General features: G+C 39.2%; 1 pseudogene; it reads right to left on the reverse strand.

The window, feature by feature from the left end:
• Positions 1–3,230: 3,230 nt before the first annotated feature.
• On the reverse strand, positions 3,231–4,613 carry LOC137234268 (peroxiredoxin-6-like; annotated as a pseudogene).
• Positions 4,614–20,385: the final 15,772 nt, after the last annotated feature.

Below are 20,385 nucleotides of genomic sequence, written 5' to 3' on the forward strand. Positions count from 1 at the left end.
TCCAGGTGTTCGGCCGGGGTGCGTCTGCTCCTAAGTCGGTGGGCGCTCCGGGGTCGATCTCAATGGGAATATGGCGAGTTGAAGAAAGAAATAGACAAATAGGCGAGAATTTCTCGTTATAATAATATGTTTTATTGAATAGAAGTAAAATATTTTGGTGACAATATTACCTGACTGTATTGTAGAAACACGGCAGAGATCGCTGGCGGCAGATGCGTATGGTACGGCTGTTGAAATCCAAGAGGCCGGTTGTATAGCAAGCTACAACCGCTGACCCGCAAAATCCTCCGTTTTGGAGGGGAAAGGCACCCACGCATCAACCCCGACATGCATATGCAAGAGTGCTGACAAAAAACACACATACACGTGCATGTACATGCATGCACATGCATGTGGCGGTGATGGTGTGGGTGGTTATAAATTAAGTCGAGTATCGAGTATCGATTTGCAGAGTTGCATTGGGGGGATCGCAATCAGATGCAGAAAAGTTAGGCATCCTGCCTAAACATGCCGGCCCCCTTGCGATACGCAACATCGTTTTTACCCCCACCGATCTCCGACCGCTGAAAAGCAACGAGAAAAACGTTCGCATAAAACTAAACTTAACCTAAATCGCGTACTTCGCCAGCGTCGCGGGTGGCCGGGAGTCCTGCCCGACTTGCGCAGCATGCCACCTAAGCTAGGATGAAAATAAACATTAGAAGTGGAGGAAAGTGAATATTTCTTGCGTTTGATTATACGTAATTCTTAGATATATATAGAATCCATAAAGGGATATGACGTAGAAGGTCAAAAGTGCTGGACGAAGAGGCCGAGGTCTCCGTTCCAGACTGGCAAAATTTTTTTTCTTTTGTTGGACGGAGAGGCCGAGGTCTCCGTTCCAAATTCGCATTATTTTTTGTTTGGTTTGACGAAGAGGCCGAAGTCTCCGTTCCAGACTCGCATTTTTTTGTTTAGGTTTTGCTGGGCTGGACGAAGAGGCCGAGGTCTCCGTTCCAGCGTCTAACATATCGTGTCGCTCTCAGGGCGACTGTAGCATTTTATAGGTGTGCCGGGGCGAGTGGCCGTGAAGTCGGTTGGGTGTTGCGCGTTTTCCCTACAGTGCATATATTTTGTAAACGATGTATTATATTATCAGTTGGTGCTGTCGGAATGGACGCGGTTTCGAGCAGCTGATGCATAGTTAACTAAACCAGTAAGTTTGCGGTGTGGGGGAGGTTGGAACGGACGTAGTTCCAAGCCACCCGCGCGAAATTACTTGTTTTGGTGATAAGCGTGGGAGGTTGGAACGGACGTGATTCCAAGCCACCCACCCAAATCATGGCGTATTTAAGTCAGTAGATATTTTATCATTACGTGGAGCGATTCACCCTTATCACTGTCTTTGCGATGCTTGGAAGCGAAAAAATTTCTTTTCAGAGAAGCGTAAAAAGCCAACGAAATGATACAATTATGTGCGAAAGCTCATGACAAATAGCGAAAATCGTGACCAAATTCCAAAATCTACCAACTGCATGGGCTGATATGAAAATCCACCAACTGCATGTGTTGTATAAAGTACAATTCACCAAGCAGAATTGTATTATTTTACCCTTCCCTGACGTGAATTTTCAGATTGGCGATGCGTTTTCCACGACGCGTTCTATCTGCACGTACCATTATGCTAAATGTAACATGCAACCCTGTCGTGTATTTATTGGTCAGCTGATAGCTGGTATGGTGAGTTTGTGGCGTGCGAATATATATATACATATATATATTTGCTTGCCCTTGAAAGCAAAACTAGGTCACTGGGGCAGTAGCACATTAGGGCTGTAGAAACAATTGACTTTTTCCAATTTCGGGATTTTGTCATGTCGGGTTTCGTTCATTTCGGGACTCTTTCCTTTTGAGGCTCGGACGCTTGATTACGGAGTGTTCATGATGTTTGTTGTTGAAATCAACAACTCCTGCGCCCCCCGCCAAAAAAACCAAGCAGTACCGGCGAAAAAAAATCAAGAAACCAAAAAAAAAATGTTTTTGTTTGTTGTTTTTTTGTAAGTGAGGGCATAATTAATTTTTAAGGAGGTTTTTGCCTTTATTTTTGTGCGTAAATATGTGTTGGGACTGCCCGAGGCGTCAGTTTTGGCAAAAAAATTATCCCGATTTTGTTTCTCTTGCGGGTGTTCGGTACCAGCGTGCGTCATTTGACGCAGCACTAAAGAAAAACAGGCAAATATATGTGCATAAGTTGGTATAAGTATACCGGCAACCAGTGCACGGACTTTTCCGTATTGGTAGATATGCAAACTTTTTGACCCTTTTTCATTTCCTACTATTTCTACCAACATTTCAATATATTTGCATTGGAACTAAATACTGTGATCCTTTGGTGAGCGTATTTCATTGCCGAGCACGTCCAAATACATTGATAGGTGATAGTACCAAACCAATTAATTTTGAAAAATTTGTGTACAAATTCAAACAAGATATAAATTTGTTTGTGAGAGTACGCAGAAAAAATTTTGCCTCGCTATTTTCATCATTTTTTGTTGTGACTAATTTTGAACGAAAATAAAAAGTTTTAATTAAACGAAAACATGCCGAAATCGGTAATTTTGTGGCAGGATTTTGGTACTTTGGAAACTACTGTTGTAATTAGACGTTTCGTAAATTTTTTGTTTGTGTATTTCAGGAAATAGTGAGTAAGCTGTGTATATACAAATTCGCATTACAGTTTTGGTTTTGTTTACATGTTTCTCTTGAAAGTGTTATTTCCGTGAGATGTTTTCTTGGAGAGCAAATTCTCCCACTACCACTACTCTTTTCATTCATTGTTTACCAACATTCCCTTTATAGACAGTCCGCGCACTGGTATAATATACCAGACAAAAAAATGAACATTCATACGCACAAATATACATTGCTTTGAATTGAAGCAAACGGTAAATCGATCGTTCGATTCATGGCGCCGTTTGCTTCATTCTTTTCGTTTTACGCGTGGTCGAGTACGGAGCTGCTGAGACAGGTTCAGGCAAAACACTAGCTGTTCTTATACCAGCTGTAGAATTAATTAACAAATAGCGTTTTATGCCATGAAACGGCACTGGAGTGATTATTATATCACCAATTATTTAACAAATTGCGGTTAATGCCATGAAACGGCACTGGAGTGATTATTATATCACCAACAAGAGAATTATCGATGCAAACGTTTGGTGTGATGTAAGTAAAATGATTAGAATACTGATTTAGTAATTTTCTGTAGTTCTAACATGATTTACGCCGGAAGGCATAGTAACTTTATCCTAACCTTTCGGGAACAGTGGATTTGCTTCCTCGTCAGTTACAGTGGGTATAGTCATTTCTTTGCTACCAGGCGTCCGATTGGCAGGTGTGGCCACAACCTTCAGCTTGTCAGTCAATTGCAAAGAGTTAATGCAGCGTAGAATCTCATCAACATTTCTGCCCGTCGACATCGGATAGAACATCGAAAGGGGTACGTTGTGGTCGGAACCGACGATATATAGCGCACGTATAGTTTTGCCAATCTCTGGATCCTTCTCTTGCTCCGGTAGCATTTTAACATCATACAATGCAATACATAGAGGTGTTGGCAATAGTACAATAACTTATACATGATTGATTGGGAAAGTGCTTTCCGAAATGGCGCCATTCCCATTATTAAGTTGACCCAAATAACCTACCAACGAAACTTATTTTGGTAGCATTAGTGCAATTGATATGTATTTAATAATGCAAAGGAATGCGTTGCGATATATTAGGTCTATTGTGAAATTGTGTCCAAAATATGTTTGGCTTAATAATATGACGAATTTTATCCAATAAGAACATCATTGTGGCAATATAGTGCTCTATATCGTATTGAACAAAGTAGTTTTATTTTAAAAAATATAGTATCATATTTCATATTGAAAAAGAAAAAATCTCAGACTGAATAAATATGAATGAGCATACGTTAAATGATTTTCTTGAGTGCTCAGTGTGTCTGGAACGTTTGGATACTTCCTCTAAGGTGCTTTCCTGCCAACCTACGTTTTGTCGTAAATTGTTGGAGGTGATCGTTTCCAGTCGCCAAGAGCTGCGTTGTCCGGAGTGTCAAGTTTTGGTTGAGGTAAAAATAGCTGACTTGCCCCCCAATGTGCTTTTAATGCGGATACTTGAACGAATGAGAAATGCTGCCGCTGCTGCAAAGTCTCATCAAACGCACCAACAACAAAAATTGCAACACCGTAGAACAAATATTAATGTACGGCCTGCTAGTGATGATCCACAACAACAAACCATGCGGACACAGACAGCATACCAAAGAGCACAGCTAAAACATGCTGTGGATCACAAATGTTTCCAAATATCCTAACAATACGATTTGGTATCGTTCACCCAGTCAACATGCGACTTCAGTTCCACTGAGTGAGCCAAACACTTTACATTACGTTTTGCAAACCTGGTTGATGACCCGCAATACGGCCCAGCTCGGTGGTGCAAACGGATGTAAAGTCGGATGGATATGAGAATAGCATAACCCAAGAGCTTCCCTGCCAGTCGTAGAAGCTAATTGGACCCTGGGTGGTCTCAGCTTTGAACCTTGGCACAATTACTCCCAAACGCATTTTTGTATGCTTTTATTGTATGTTTTAACTAAAATTTATGTATAGCAAATGTTGATGCTGGTGCTGGTTGCTGTTGAAGATGCATTTGCTGCATTTATTCAGTTATATGTGGCGCTTCCAATATACAACCCGGAGCTCACTGGAGCTAAGGGCGTTCGCCATGACAGCTATCAAAACTTCCGCCACCCTCCCCCATTACAGCATGCCTCCAAGTTTCTTCTCGTAGGGAGAACAATCATTGGGTATAGGAATTTCGAAGTCAGTTGTTTGGTTAATTGAAATTTCGTTGTGCACTTTTTTTTTTGTTTAGAAAATAGGAAGTCTAATTATTGTTGCGGATTTGTTTGAAGTTAAGAGGTAAAATATGAACCATGCACAGTATTGTATTTCATGTGGTATTCACACTGAAAAAATTCGCACTGACTTTTCTTCGAATTGGGCTGATGGACTATATGCGCAACATTCCCAACATACTTTTCTGTAAATGTTTTAAGTAAGTCAAACTAAAGTTGTTGGTCGCACTTCTCTCGACTTGGGGACTTATGAACGATTTTGACGTTTGTTCATACGAGAGAATTCTTCGTAGATTTAGCGTTACACTTAAGCTCTTGGACTTAAGTTGTCGTAGAGAAGTATCTTTGGTAGTATATTAGTAGTGATAATAAATTTGAAAGTGCCAAAAGTTTTTGATGAAAGAATTCATTTTCTACGAAAGAGGGGTATGAAATTCCTCGAAGGTGAATTTGTGTGGTGAGGCTATCTTTTTGAAATGGCTTTTGAAGCTTTTCACTCCAGCCTCCTACAGCCCTCCCATATGGGGAGCGCCCGCAGGGATGAAATGCCACGGGAGTGACTGCTGGCTGTGCTTTGAGACAGCGTTCTCTCGCGCTTGTGAGATGAAAGTCTTGAATTCTGATCGTAGCCAGTAGATGGCTGCCAGTGAGGAAATGACCTGGGGTAAGTGGCTCTAGGTCCGTTGGGTCATTGGATGCCGGGCTGAGCGGCCGCGAGTTCAGGCATGCCTCGATGCGGCACAAGAGGGTATGGAATTCCTCGAAGGTGAATTTGTGTGGTGAGGCTATCTTTTTGAAATGGCTTTTGAAGCTTTTCACTCCAGCCTCCCACAGCCCTCCCGTATGTGGAGCGCCCGCAGGGATGAAATGCCACGTGAGTGACTGGTGGCTGTACTTTGAGACAGCGTTCTCTCGCCTAGATATGAAACGGGCAAATTCCGCAAGAAATGATGGTAAGCTGAGGTCAGTAGTGGCCTCCAGATGAATTGCTCGTGTGGAAAAACACACGAAAAGGCAAACCTAGCCTTTAGATAGGCGACACCCTCTGCCGCGGTAACTTTTAATGTCGAAGGGTCCGGCGAAGTCGACTCCAGTATTCGTGAATGCACGGCTGAATGTCGTGAATGCATGGCTGAATGTCGTGCGTTCGCGTGGGAGAATACCCATAAGTTGGGTCTGAGCACGCTTTCGGTGTATAGTGCAAACTTTGTAATTATGAATGGTTGCCCTAATCATGGTTTTGATCTTAAGTATCCAGTATTGGGTGCGTATCAGACGTAACATGAGTTGGTTTTCCCCATGCAGACTTTGTTGATGAAACATTAAGACTGTCAGACGGGATAACCTGCAGTTGTGTGGGAGGAGGATTGGGTGGCGTTCATTAAACGCTAAGTCCTTTGACGCCCCGAGTCGCCCTCCTATCCGAATGATGCCATCTTGGTCTAAGTAGGGATTAAGTGAGAGTATTGCACTTTTCCCTGCAATTGGTTTTCCGGCCTTTAGATTATTATATTCGGAACTATAATATTGTTGCTGATAGATTTTAATGATAAGTTGAGCCACTGATTTGATCTCGTCAGGGGAGATTAAAGGTGACTTGACCTGAAATGATTTTTTTGTTTTGGGGTGAGTTCTTCGGTAGAACCTCATTACGAATGATAACACCCGTAACGCCCTAGGTAGGTCGGAAAAGCGTTGAAGAATATCGGTAGTATTTACGGTTGTTGTTGCGCAGGTCTTCGTCCTCTTTTCCTCTGCGGTGGTGATGTAGTCACTTTCTTGTGCTGGCCATTGGGAAGTGTCTTCTTGCAGCCAAGAAGGTCCCTGCCACCACAACGAACTGTTGACCAACTCAGACGCAGGTAATCCTCTGCTACCTAAATCTGCTGGGTTGGACTCTGATTTCACGTGCAACCAGTCCTTATTTCCGACCATGTCGATGATCTTGGTGATCCGATGTGCGACGAAAGTGGACTAAGAACAGGGCGGTTCCCTTATCCATGCGAGGACGATAGTTGAATCCGTCCAAAGTTGAACTCTCACTGGTCCCAATTTAAGGTTTCTAAAAATTGATTCGGTGATTTCCGCTAACAGTACGAAGTTCCAATCGTGGAAGAGACAGGGTTTTCACTGGGGCTACTCGGGTTTTTGCTAGCAGCAGGTTCGTCCAGATCTGGTTATCAGTTTTCACGTGCATGTAGACGGCTGCATAAGCCTTGTCGGATGCGTCAGAAAATCCATGGATCTCGATGTCGGTTCCTGGTGAAAAGTTGACCCATCTAGGTATCCTGATTTTATCGATTTCATGGTATTGGTCGGTGAAGGTTTTCCATTTTTCCAGCGTACTGGTCGATACTGGGTCGTCCCAAGCGGTGTCGTCTAACCAAATACTCTGCATGAGTATTTTGCCACAATGACCATTGGCGCAAGCCATCCTAAGGGATCGAAGAGTTTGGCGATTGCTGATAGTATCACTCTCTTCGTAATGTTTTCCGGGTTGTCCAGCGTCCCTGCTTTAAAATAAAATAAATCGGAGTGGGCATTCCATCGAATGCCTAATGCTTTAACTGAACTGGTATCTTCGAATGCCAGAAAGTTTTCACTGAGCAGGTCTACTTTGGGGATGTCCCTTAGAATGTCCTCTGAATTGGATATCCATTTGCGAAGTGGAAAGCCCGCTGAGTGTAAGACTTGACGAATTTCATCTCTGGCGTTAATGGTCGATGTGATCGTATGTCCACCCGCTAACCCGTCATCTACATACATGTATTCTCGCAGTATGTTAGCCGCTGTAGGGTGTGAATTTGATACGTCGTCTGCCAGTTGTAGGAGCGTTCTTATCGCGAGATATGGAGCGCAGTTCACTCCGAAGGTAACCGTCTTTAATTCGTAAAGACTAATAGGGTCATTCGGGGAAGTGCGATGCACAATACGTTGAAATTTGGTGTGATTTTCGTTCACCCAAATTTGTCGCTATTGAATACGAAGGGGTATAGTATCCATCGCAAGATTAGTGTGGGTAAATCGGCTTGTAGAACTGGGCCTGGGAGTAGAATATCATTTAGGCTCTTCTCGTTGGCCGTAGGGCTCGAGGCATTGAATACTACGCGTACCTTTCTAGTGGTACTTTCCGCTTTAATAACGGCGTGGTGGGGCAGGAAGTAATGATCCGAATCGTCGGATGGGATAATCTTTTTCAATTTTCTCATATGTCCGAGCGTTTCATATTCTGACAACGCTCGAACATATTCTTTACCTAAATCTGGGTTTTTTATTAGTCGCCCCTCATTCCGGAAGAATTGAGAGCATGCGCGTTTCAGGGACGTTCCTAAATTAATGTTATTAGGGTTATCCTGCTTGAATGGTAATGATACGGTGTATCTACCATCTTCATCACGTTTCGTTCTTTCTTTAAATAATTTTTCGCAATACCTCTCATCTTCATTTAATATTTTATTTTTTGGTACATTTTCTACCTCCCAGAAAGCTTTTAATTGATTTTCTAACGCAACTTCATTGTTGAAAGACATGATGCTCTTCGTTGGATTCGGTGCTTCTATTCGACCGGTTAGTATCCAACCGAACACTGTCTCTTGTGCCAAGAGTGTGTTTAGTACATTCTTTTTTATACCGTTCATTATAATTTGGGGATATATGTCTCCGCCAAGTATGAGGTCTACGTCTTCGTTGACGTAGAACCTCTTGTCTGCCAAAACCAAGTCTGGGAATGCCTGCATAGTCATTGCGTTGATATGGCAGGATGGAAGATTCCCAGTGAGTTTCGCTAGAACTAGTACGGGTGTAGTCAGGCTGAAGCAGGGATCCACTGGTGAACGTAATTCGATGCTTCTTTCACCTGAGCTGACACCGCATTTGTGATGCCTGAAACATGGGCATGCATTTTCCTCGCTGGCAAATTGATCCTGCGTTTCAGTCTTTCAGTTATAAAGGAACATTCAGACCCAGAATCAATTAATGCCCGCGCGGAGAAGTCGGTACCATTATGGTGAATGTGTACGCGAGCAGTTCCTAATAGCACACCTGTGCTGGAATTGGCATGACAGGATTTGACATTCTGGTTCGTAGAGGAAGGTGGTTGTCCCGATTCCTGTCTTTTTCGTGCCTGTACCGAAGTTGATGGGGTATTATCCGCATTTTTGAACGGGTTGCGCACCGCCGGTTGCTGAAGTGTGTCCGCATGCAGGAGCGTGTGGTGACGAGAGTGGCATTTGGAACAGTTGTACGAACTGGTGCACCTCGTCACTGTGTGTCCTGGGGATAAACAATTCAGGCAGCCATTTGTGGAGTTGACGACTTTAATCCTTTCTACCTTGTTTAAATCGCAAAAACGTGACAAGTTGCGTAATCTGTGCTCCGTAGATTTGCACATTTTACATATTGATTTTGTTGTTTGCTTGGTTACTTTTGTTTGAAAAGCACCTAGTCTTTTTGTAGGGGTTTCTGTCGACTGGCGCGACGTGTTTGACCTTTGCACTTTAGAAGTGGCATTCCCTGTAAAACCAGACACGGTTTCAAGTGTCTGAAAAAGATTTGACAAGAATTTGTCCATATCCTCCCAGTTGGATATGTCCGTTTTGTGGTCAATGCTCTGCTCCCATAGAGCCAACGTATTTTCAGGTAATTTTGTCGAACATAAATAAGTAATAATCGCATCCCTATTTGAAACCTCAATCTGATGTGTTTTTAAGGATGCTAAACAATTATTTATGTCGCGCTGTAAGGTTTTGATTGAGCTGCCGCACTCGCTATCTATCTTTTTTAGATTAAATAAAATTTGTAGTTAGCAGTTCACGAGAATCCGCTTATTCTCGTATCTCTCACATAGGTTTTTCCAGGCTGTTTCGAAGCCTTCATTTGTCTAGGGACATTTCTTGACGATGTCCTTTGCTTCACCTTGGGTTTTTTGATTGAGGTGGAACAACTTTTCTACCGGGCTTAGGCGACTGTTGTTTTTGTAGATGGTCGTGAACAGGTCACGAAACGTTGGCCAACATAGGTAGTCGCCCTTGAATACCTCAGTATCGCAAGCTGGCAGGCGGATACTATGTTCGCGCGCGCGTTCTCCTTCAGGTCGAACCTGACTATCTCTTTCCTGCTTCAATTTGGCTTGAAGTTCAGCCATGTTCGACATGCATTGCAAAAATACGGCATATGCCGCTTTATGCTTGATCTTGACCGCTGCAATTTTCTTTGCGTCGAGCGTGTCAGAGCCAAGCAACTCCTCTAGGGCGTTCTCTGCCTTTTCCCACTTATCTTGCAACTCTTTTTGCTGTATTGTAAGAGTGTGTACAGTGTGCAGAGCCGCATTGATATCATTAAAATCGGCCTCGAATTCGATTATTCGATCGGCCAATCTAATGTAAGAATCCATGTTCATGGTTGAAAGGTGGAGAGCAAATTAACCAAGGGATATATAAAACTTTGAAAACCTGAGCGAATCACCCAACCAACAACTATTAAAATCACGCAAAATTGATTTATCACTCTTAATTTGTTTATTTTTGTCTGACTTTGCAAATTATTTGTGCCGTAAAACAGGGAGCAGGGGGAAGCAACACCAATGTCTTTTGTGTAAATAAAGGGGCCACTCGCCACTTCCAAGTTAAATTGTATTGTATATTAAGTGCGCGCGCTGGTATGAACTCGACGAAAAGTGTAAAAAACGTGTGATAAAGCTTGTGCAAAAACGAAGAAACTATGTAACAAAAATTTATTAGAAAAACTAGTGAAACTAACGCGATGCAAAAAGAAAATTTAAAAATTGCCACAATCGAATGGCGTGAAATTTTATATGAAAGTGAGGTTATGTGTACCTCTTCCTTGTGCCGTGTCCGGAAAACCTTACCGCTGGTGGGGGGACAGGCCAGTCACAAGGAATCTTAACAACGTTAATGATCCGAGTTTGCACTTATTTTCTTTTTGGCACTACAAAGTTTTTTCAAACTTTTCGCGGTTAATTACAATCACGTATGGCATTTTAAATCGATATTTCGCACTTTTTATTTATTATTTTAACCAAAAAAAATGTGGCAAGAAATATTTCACTGACTTTGAACTTTTTGCTGGTTTGGCGTGGCACGTAGTTTGTTGTGCTGCAATGGCTTCAGCTGGCTGTAGCTTTCTCCGTGATTTGACGCTGATATGAAATAATAAACGTTCTCACCCTTATTGCGGTATAGCTGTTGATTTTGGCGAAATTCTCTGATTAGCTTGTTATATAAATTTCTGCAATTTGGTGCGGTCAGCTATGATCTTGTCTTTGTTGTGGACTGTATAATTATGGTGCTGTAGTTCCTTTTTCGGGGAGAAGGACCAAATGTTCGGCCGGGGTGCGTCTGCTCCTGAGTCGGTGGGCGCACCGGCGTCGATCTCAATGGGAATATGGCGAGTTGAAGAAAGAAATAGATAAATAGGCGAGAATTTCTCGTTATAATAATATGTTTTATTGAATAGAAGTAAAATATTTTGGTGACAATATTACCTGACTGTATTGTAGAAACACGGGAGAGATCGCTGGCGGCAGATGCGTATGGTACGGCTGTTGAAATCCAAGAGGCCGGTTGTATAGCAAGCTACAACCGTTGACCCGCAAAATCCTCCGTTTTGGAGGGGAAAGGCACCCACGCATCAACCCCGACATGCATATGCATGAGTGCTGACAAAAAACACACATACACGTACATGTACATGCATGCACATGCATGTGGCGGTGATGGTGTGGGTGGTTATAAATTAAGTCGAGTATCGATTTGCAGAGTTGCATTGTGGAGATCGCAATCAGATGCGGAAAAGTTAGGCATCCTGCCTAAACATCAGGGTTACCCTAGGTTCATTTTCCGACATGGTGATTTTCCCTTACTTTGTCTCCATAGCTCTCAACTGAGTATGTAATGTTCGGTTACACCCTAACTTAGCCTTCCTTACTTGTTTAATTTCATTTTATATCATTCCGTTTAATTTCATACAGTTAATTTTTTTTTCTTTTCCATATCAATTCATTTTGCTCTCTTTAATTTCTTTCCGTTTAATTTTATGTAGTTTCATATTTTTTCGTTTCAGTTCATTTCGTTTCATTTTTCCATTTCATTTCACTCAATTTAATTTCGTTTCGTTCCATTTTATTTAACTGGGTTTCGTTTAAATTTCGTTTTATTTTATTTATTTATTTTTTTAAATTTATTTCATTTGGTTTCATTTTATTTTATTCTATTTCTTTTCATTTTATCCCATTTCATTTCATTTAATTTCTATGCTTTTTTCCTTTTATTATTCCTTCCAACTTAATTTTGTTGCATCTCCTTTCGTTACATTTTTTGTTCCTTTGGTTTTATTTCATTTAATTCTATTTCATTTCATTTAATTCCATGTCATTTCATTCTTTCAGTTCATTTCGTTTCACTTCATAATATTCTATTTTATTTAGTTTCTCATCATATCATATCGTTTTATTTCTTTTCATTTCCATATGACTTATATTTTTTTCATTTCATTTTATATCATTCCTTTTCATTTCATATAGTTTTATTTTTGTTTCTTTCTATATTAATTCACTTTATAATTTATTTAATAATTTGGGAAAAATTTAATCAACGTGACATCAGGTCGGACAAGGCGACAGCTGTTTCGATTATACCTTGTAAATATTTTCAAAGCCTTTTCTCCCGGGAGTGGGAGTCGAAACCGCACTCCTACGATAGTTGAAATGGTTACAAGCGCATTCAGCTACGTCATGCCTTAGTTGTTGTAAAGTTTTTCCCAATTGCCTTCTTTCGCATATATTATCTTCTACACATCACATACTTCGTATGTACTTATGTGTTGAAGTTATGCATGTTTGTAAGTTGGTTTTCAGAGAAACTTGGCATTGTTGCTGTTTTTGTTCTATTTATAGAACTACAACGAATTAACCAAATGTTGTCTACTTATATGAGTTAATCGGGGATTGCCCGTATCGCTTTAAATGTATGAAAACATTTGTTTCAAGCAATTTTTAATTTTATAATTTATTTAATAATTTGGGAAAAATTTAAACAACGTCAGGACGGACAAGGCGACAGCTGTTTCGATTATACCTTGTAAATCTCTTCAAAGCCTTTTCTCCCGGGAGTGGGAGTCGAAACCGCACTCCTACGATAGTTGAAATGGTTACAAAGGCATTCAGCTACGTCATGCCTTAGTTGTTGTAAAGTTTTTCCAATTGCCTTCATTCGCATATATTATCTTCTACACATCACATACTTCGTATGTACTTATGTGTTGAAGTTATGCATGTTTGTAAGGCGGTTTCAGAGAAACTTGGCTTTGTTGCTGTTTTGGTTCTATTTATAGAAAAACAACGAATTAACCAAATGTTGTCTACTTATATGAGTTAACCGGGGATTGCCCGTATCGCTTCAAATGTATGAAAACATTTATTTCAAGCAATTTTAAATTTTATAATTTATTTAATAATTTAGGAAAATTTTAAACAACGTCAGGACAGACAAGGCGACAGCTGCATGCCTTAGTTGTTGTAAAGTTTTTCCCAAGTTTTTCCTACGATAGTTGAAATGGTTACAAACGCATTCAGCTACGTCATTCCTTAGTTGTTGTAAAGTTTTTCCCAATTGCCTTCTTTCGCATATATTATCTTCTACACATCGCATACTTCGTATGTACTTATGTGTTGAAGTTATGCATGTTTGTAAAGCGGTTTTCAGAGAAACTTGGTATTGTTGCTGTTTTTGTTCTATTTATAGAACTACAACGAATTAACCAAATGTTGTCTACTTATATGAGTTAACCGGGGATTGCCCGTATCGCTTTAAATGTATGAAAACATTTATTTCAAGCAATTTTTAATTTTATAATTTATTTAATAATTTGGGAAAAATTTAAACAACGTCAGGACGGACAAGGCGACAGCTGTTTCGATTATACCTTGTAAATATCTTCAAAGCCTTTTCTCCCGGGAGTGGGAGTCGAAACCGCACTCCTACGATAGTTGAAATGGTTACAAAGGCATTCAGCTACGTCATGCCTTAGTTGTTGTAAAGTTTTTCCAATTACCTTCTTTCGCATATATTATCTTCTACACATCACATACTTCGTATGTACTTATGTGTTGAAGTTATGCATGTTTGTAAGGCGGTTTTCAGAGAAACTTGGCTGTGTTGCTGTTTTTGTTCTATTTATAGAACTACAACGAATTAACCAAATATTGTCTACTTATATGATTTAACCGGGGATTGCCCGTATCGCTTTAAATGTATGAAAACATTTATTTCAAGCAATTTTAAATTTTATAATTTATTTAATAATTTTTTTAATAATTTAAACAACGTGACATCAGGACGGACAAGGTGACAGCTGTTTCGATTACACCTTGTAAATCTCTTCAAAGCCTTTTCTCACGGGAGTGGGAGTCGAACCCGCATTGCTACGATAGTTGAAATGGTTACAAAGGCATTCAGCTACGTCATGCCTTAGTTGTTGTAAAGTTTTTCCCAATTGCCTTCTTTCGCATATATTATCTTCTACACATCACATACTTCGTATGTACTTATGTGTTGAAGTTATGCATGTTTGTATGGCGGTTTTCAGAGAAATTTGGCTTTGTTGCTGTTTTTGTTCTATTTATAGAACAACAACGAATTAACCAAATGTTGTCTACTTATATGAGTTAACCGGGGATTGCCCGTATCGCTTTAAATGTATGAAAACATTTATTTCAAGCAATTTTAAATTTTATAATTTATTTAATAATTTGGGAAAAATTTAAACAACGTGACATCAGGACGGACAAGGCGACAGCTGTTTCGATTATACCTTGTAAATCTCTTCAAAGCCTTTTCTCCCGGGAGCGTGAGTCGAACCCGCACTCCTACGATAGTTGAAATGGTTAAAAAGGCATTCAACTACGTCATGCCTTAGTTGTTGTAAAGTTTTTCCCAATTGCCTTCTTTCGCATATATTATCTTCTACACATCACATACTTCGTATGTACTTATGTGTTGAAGCTATGCATGTTTGTAAGGCGGTTTTCAGAGAAACTTGGCTTTGTTGCTGTTTTTGTTCTATTTATAGAACAACAACGAATTAACCAAATGTTGTCTACTTATATGAGTTAACCGGGGATTGCCCGTATCGATTCAAATGTATGAAAACATTTATTTCAAGCAATTTTAAATTTTATAATTTATTTAATAATTTGGGGAAAATTTAAACAACGTGACATCAGGACGGACAAGGCGACAGCTGTTTCGATAATACCTTGTAAATCTCTTCAAAGCCTTTTCTCCCTGGAGCGGGAGTCGAACCCGCACTCCTACGATAGTTGAAATGGTTACAAACGCATTCAGCTACGTCATTCCTTAGTTGTTGTAAAGTTCTTCCCAATTGCCTTCTTTCGCATATATTATCTTCTACACATGACATACTTCGTATGTACTTATGTGTTGAAGTTATGCGTGTTTGTAAGGCGGTTTTCAGAGAAACTTGGCATTGTTGCTGTTTTTGTTCTATTTATAGAACAACAACGAATTAACCAAATGTTGTCTACTTATATGAGTTAACCGGGGATTGTCCGTATCGCTTCAAATGTATGAAAACATTTATTTCAAGCAATTTTAAATTTTATAATTTATTTAATAATTTGGCAAAAATTTAAACAACGTGACATCAGGACGGACAAGGCGACAGCTGTTTCGATTATACCTTATAAATCTCTTCAAAGCCTTTTCTCCCGGGAGCGGGAGTCGAACCCGCACTCCTACGATAGTTGAAATGGTTAAAAAGGCATTCAGCTACGTCATGCCTTAGTTGTTGTAAAGTTTTTCCCAATTGCCTTCTTTCGCATATATTATCTTCTACACATCACATACTTCGTATGTACTTATGTGTTGAAGTTATGCATGTTTGTAAGTTGGTTTTCAGAGAAACTTGGCATTGTTGCTGTTTTTGTTCTATTTATAGAACTACAACGAATTAACCAAATGTTGTCTACTTATATGAGTTAATCGGGGATTGCCCGTATCGCTTTAAATGTATGAAAACATTTGTTTCAAGCAATTTTTAATTTTATAATTTATTTAATAATTTGGGAAAAATTTAAACAACGTCAGGACGGACAAGGCGACAGCTGTTTCGATTATACCTTGTAAATCTCTTCAAAGCCTTTTCTCCCAGGAGTGGGAGTCGAAACCGCACTCCTACGATAGTTGAAATGGTTACAAAGGCATTCAGCTACGTCATGCCTTAGTTGTTGTAAAGTTTTTCCAATTGCCTTCATTCGCATATATTATCTTCTACACATCACATACTTCGTATGTACTTATGTGTTGAAGTTATGCATGTTTGTAAAGCGGTTTTCAGAGAAACTTGGCATTGTTGCTGTTTTTGTTCTATTTATAGAACTACAACGAATTAACCAAATGTTGTCTACTTATATGAGTTAACCGGGGATTCCCCGTATCGCTTCAAATGTATGAAAACATTTATTTCAAGCAATTTTAAATTTTATAATTTATTTAATAATTTAGCAAAATTTTAAACAACGTCAGGACGGACAAGGCGACAGCTGTATGCCTTAGTTGTTGTAAAGTTTTTCCCAAGTTTTTCCTACGATAGTTGAAATGGTTACAAACGCATTCAGCTACGTAATTCCTTAGTTGTTGTAAAGTTTTTCCCAATTGCCTTCTTTCGCATATATTATCTTCTACACATCGCATACTTCGTATGTACTTATGTGTTGAAGTTATGCATGTTTGTAAGGCGGTTTTCAGAGAAACTTGGCTTTGTTGCTGTTTTTGTTCTATTTATAGAACAACAACGAATTAACCAAATGTTGTCTACTTATATGAGTTAACCGGGGATTGCCCGTATCGCTTCAAATGTATGAAAACATTTATTTCAAGCAATTTTAAATTTTATAATTTATTTAATAATTTGGGAAAAATTTAAACAACGTGACATCAGGACGGACAGCTGTTTCGATTATACCTTGTAAATCTCTTCAAAGCCTTTTCTCCCGGGAGCGGGAGTCGAACCCGCACTCCTACGATAGTTGAAATGGTTACAAAGGCATTCAGCTACGTCATGCCTTAGTTGTTGTAAAGTTTTTCCCAATTGCCTTCTTTCGCATATATTATCTTCCACACATCACATACTTCGTATGTACTTATGTGTTGAAGTTATGCATGTTTGTATGGCGGTTTTCAGAGAAATTTGGCTTTGTTGCTGTTTTTGTTCTATTTATAGAACAACAACGAATTAACCAAATGTTGTCTACTTATATGAGTTAACCGGGGATTGCCCGTATCGCTTCAAATGTATGAAAACATTTGTTTCAAGCAATTTTAAATTTTATAATTTTTTTAATAATTTGGGAAAAATTTAAACAACGTGACATCAGGACGGACAAGGCGACAGCTGTTTCGATTATACCTTGTAAATCTCTTCAAAGCCTTTTCTCCCGGGAGCGGGAGTCGAACCCGCACTCCTACGATAGTTGAAATGGTTAAAAAGGCATTCAGCTACGTCATGCCTTAGTTGTTGTAAAGTTTTTCCCAATTGCCTTCTTTCGCATATATTATCTTCTACACATCACATACTTCGTATGTACTTATGTGTTGAAGTTATGCATGTTTGTAAGGCGGTTTTCAGAGAAACTTGGCTTTGTTGCTGTTTTTGTTCTATTTATAGAACAACAACGAATTAACCAAATGTTGTCTACTTATATGAGTTAACCGGGGATTGCCCGTATCGCTTCAAATGTATGAAAACATTTATTTCAAGCAATTTTAAATTTTATAATTTATTTAATAATTTGGGGAAAATTTAAACAACGTGACATCAGGACGGACAAGGCGACAGCTGTTTCGATAATACCTTGTAAATCTCTTCAAAGCCTTTTCTCCCGGGAGCGGGAGTCGAACCCGCACTCCTACGATAGTTGAAATGGTTACAAACGCATTCAGCTACGTCATTCCTTAGTTGTTGTAAAGTTCTACCCAATTGCCTTCTTTCACATATATTATCTTCTACACATCACATACTTCGTATGTACTTATGTGTTGAAGTTATGCGTGTTTGTAAGGCGGTTTTCAGAGAAACTTGGCATTGTTGCTGTTTTTGTTCTATTTATAGAACAACAACGAATTAACCAAATGTTGTCTACTTATATGAGTTAACCGGGGATTGTCCGTATCGCTTCAAATGTATGAAAACATTTATTTCAAGCAATTTTAAATTTTATAATTTATTTAATAATTTGGGAAAAATTTAAACAACGTGACATCAGGACGGACAAGGCGACAGCTGTTTCGATTATACCTTGTAAATCTCTTCAAAGCCTTTTGTCCCGGGAGCGGGAGTCGAACCCGCACTCCTACGATAGTTGAAATGGTTACAAAGGCATTCAGCTACGTCATGCCTTAGTTGTTGTAAAGTTTTTCCCAATTGCCTTCTTTCGCATATATTATCTTCCACACATCACATACTTCGTATGTACTTATGTGTTGAAGTTATGCATGTTTGTATGGCGGTTTTCAGAGAAATTTGGCTTTGTTGCTGTTTTTGTTCTATTTATAGAACAACAACGAATTAACCAAATGTTGTCTACTTATATGAGTTAACCGGGGATTGCCCGTATCGCTTCAAATGTATGAAAACATTTGTTTCAAGCAATTTTAAATTTTATAATTTTTTTAATAATTTGGGAAAAATTTAAACAACGTGACATCAGGACGGACAAGGCGACAGCTGTTTCGATTATACCTTGTAAATCTCTTCAAAGCCTTTTCTCCCGGGAGCGGGAGTCGAACCCGCACTCCTACGATAGTTGAAATGGTTAAAAAGGCATTCAGCTACGTCATGCCTTAGTTGTTGTAAAGTTTTTCCCAATTGCCTTCTTTCGCATATATTATCTTCTACACATCACATACTTCGTATGTACTTATGTGTTGAAGTTATGCATGTTTGTAAGGCGGTTTTCAGAGAAACTTGGCTTTGTTGCTGTTTTTGTTCTATTTATAGAACAACAACGAATTAACCAAATGTTGTCTACTTATATGAGTTAACCGGGGATTGCCCGTATCGCTTCAAATGTATGAAAACATTTATTTCAAGCAATTTTAAATTTTATAATTTATTTAATAATTTGGGGAAAATTTAAACAACGTGACATCAGGACGGACAAGGCGACAGCTGTTTCGATAATACCTTGTAAATCTCTTCAAAGCCTTTTCTCCCGGGAGCGGGAGTCGAACCCGCACTCCTACGATAGTTGAAATGGTTACAAACGCATTCAGCTACGTCATTCCTTAGTTGTTGTAAAGTTCTACCCAATTGCCTTCTTTCACATATATTATCTTCTACACATCACATACTTCGTATGTACTTATGTGTTGAAGTTATGCGTGTTTGTAAGGCGGTTTTCAGAGAAACTTGGCATTGTTGCTGTTTTTGTTCTATTTATAGAACAACAACGAATTAACCAAATGTTGTCTACTTATATGAGTTAACCGGGGATTGTCCGTATCGCTTCAAATGTATGAAAACATTTATTTCAAGCAATTTTAAATTTTATAATTTATTTAATAATTTGGGAAAAATTTAAACAACGTGACATCAGGACGGACAAGGCGACAGCTGTTTCGATTATACCTTGTAAATCTCTTCAAAGCCTTTTGTCCCGGGAGCGGGAGTCGAACCCGCACTCCTACGATAGTTGAAATGGTTAAAAAGGCATTCAGCTACGTCATGCCTTAGTTGTTGTAAAGTTTTTCCCAATTGCCTTCTTTCGCATATATTATCTTCTACACATCACATACTTCGTATGTACTTATGTGTTGAAGTTATGCTTGTTTGTAAGGCGGTTTTCAGAGAAACTTGGCTTTGTTGCTGTTTTTGTTCTATTCATAGAACAACAACGAATTAACCAAATGTTGTCTACTTATATGAGTTAACCGGGGATTGCCCGTATCGCTTCAAATGTATGAAAACATTTATTTTAAGCAATTTAAAATTTTATAATTTATTTAATAATTTGGGGAAAATTTAAACAACGTGACATCAGGACGGACAATGCGACAGCTGTTTCGATAATACCTTGTAAATCTCTTCAAAGCATTTTCTCCCGGGAGCGGGAGTCGAACCCGCACTCCTACGATAGTTGAAATGGTTACAAACGCATTCAGCTACGTCATTCCTTAGTTGTTGTAAAGTTTTTCGCAATTGCCTTCTTTCGCATATATCATCTTCTACACATCACATACTTCGTATGTACTTATACGCTGAAGTTATGCATGTTTGTAAGGCGGTTTTCAGAGAAAATTGGCTTTGTTGCTGTTTTTGTTCTATTTATAGAACTACAACGAATTAACCAAATGTTGTCTACTTATATGAGTTAACCGGGGATTGCCCGTATCGCTTTAAATGTATGAAAACATTTATTTCAAGCAATTTTAAATTTTATAATT

Source organism: Eurosta solidaginis, chromosome X (assembly GCF_040869045.1).
Source record: "Eurosta solidaginis isolate ZX-2024a chromosome X, ASM4086904v1, whole genome shotgun sequence".
Taxonomy (NCBI): domain Eukaryota; kingdom Metazoa; phylum Arthropoda; class Insecta; order Diptera; family Tephritidae; genus Eurosta; species Eurosta solidaginis.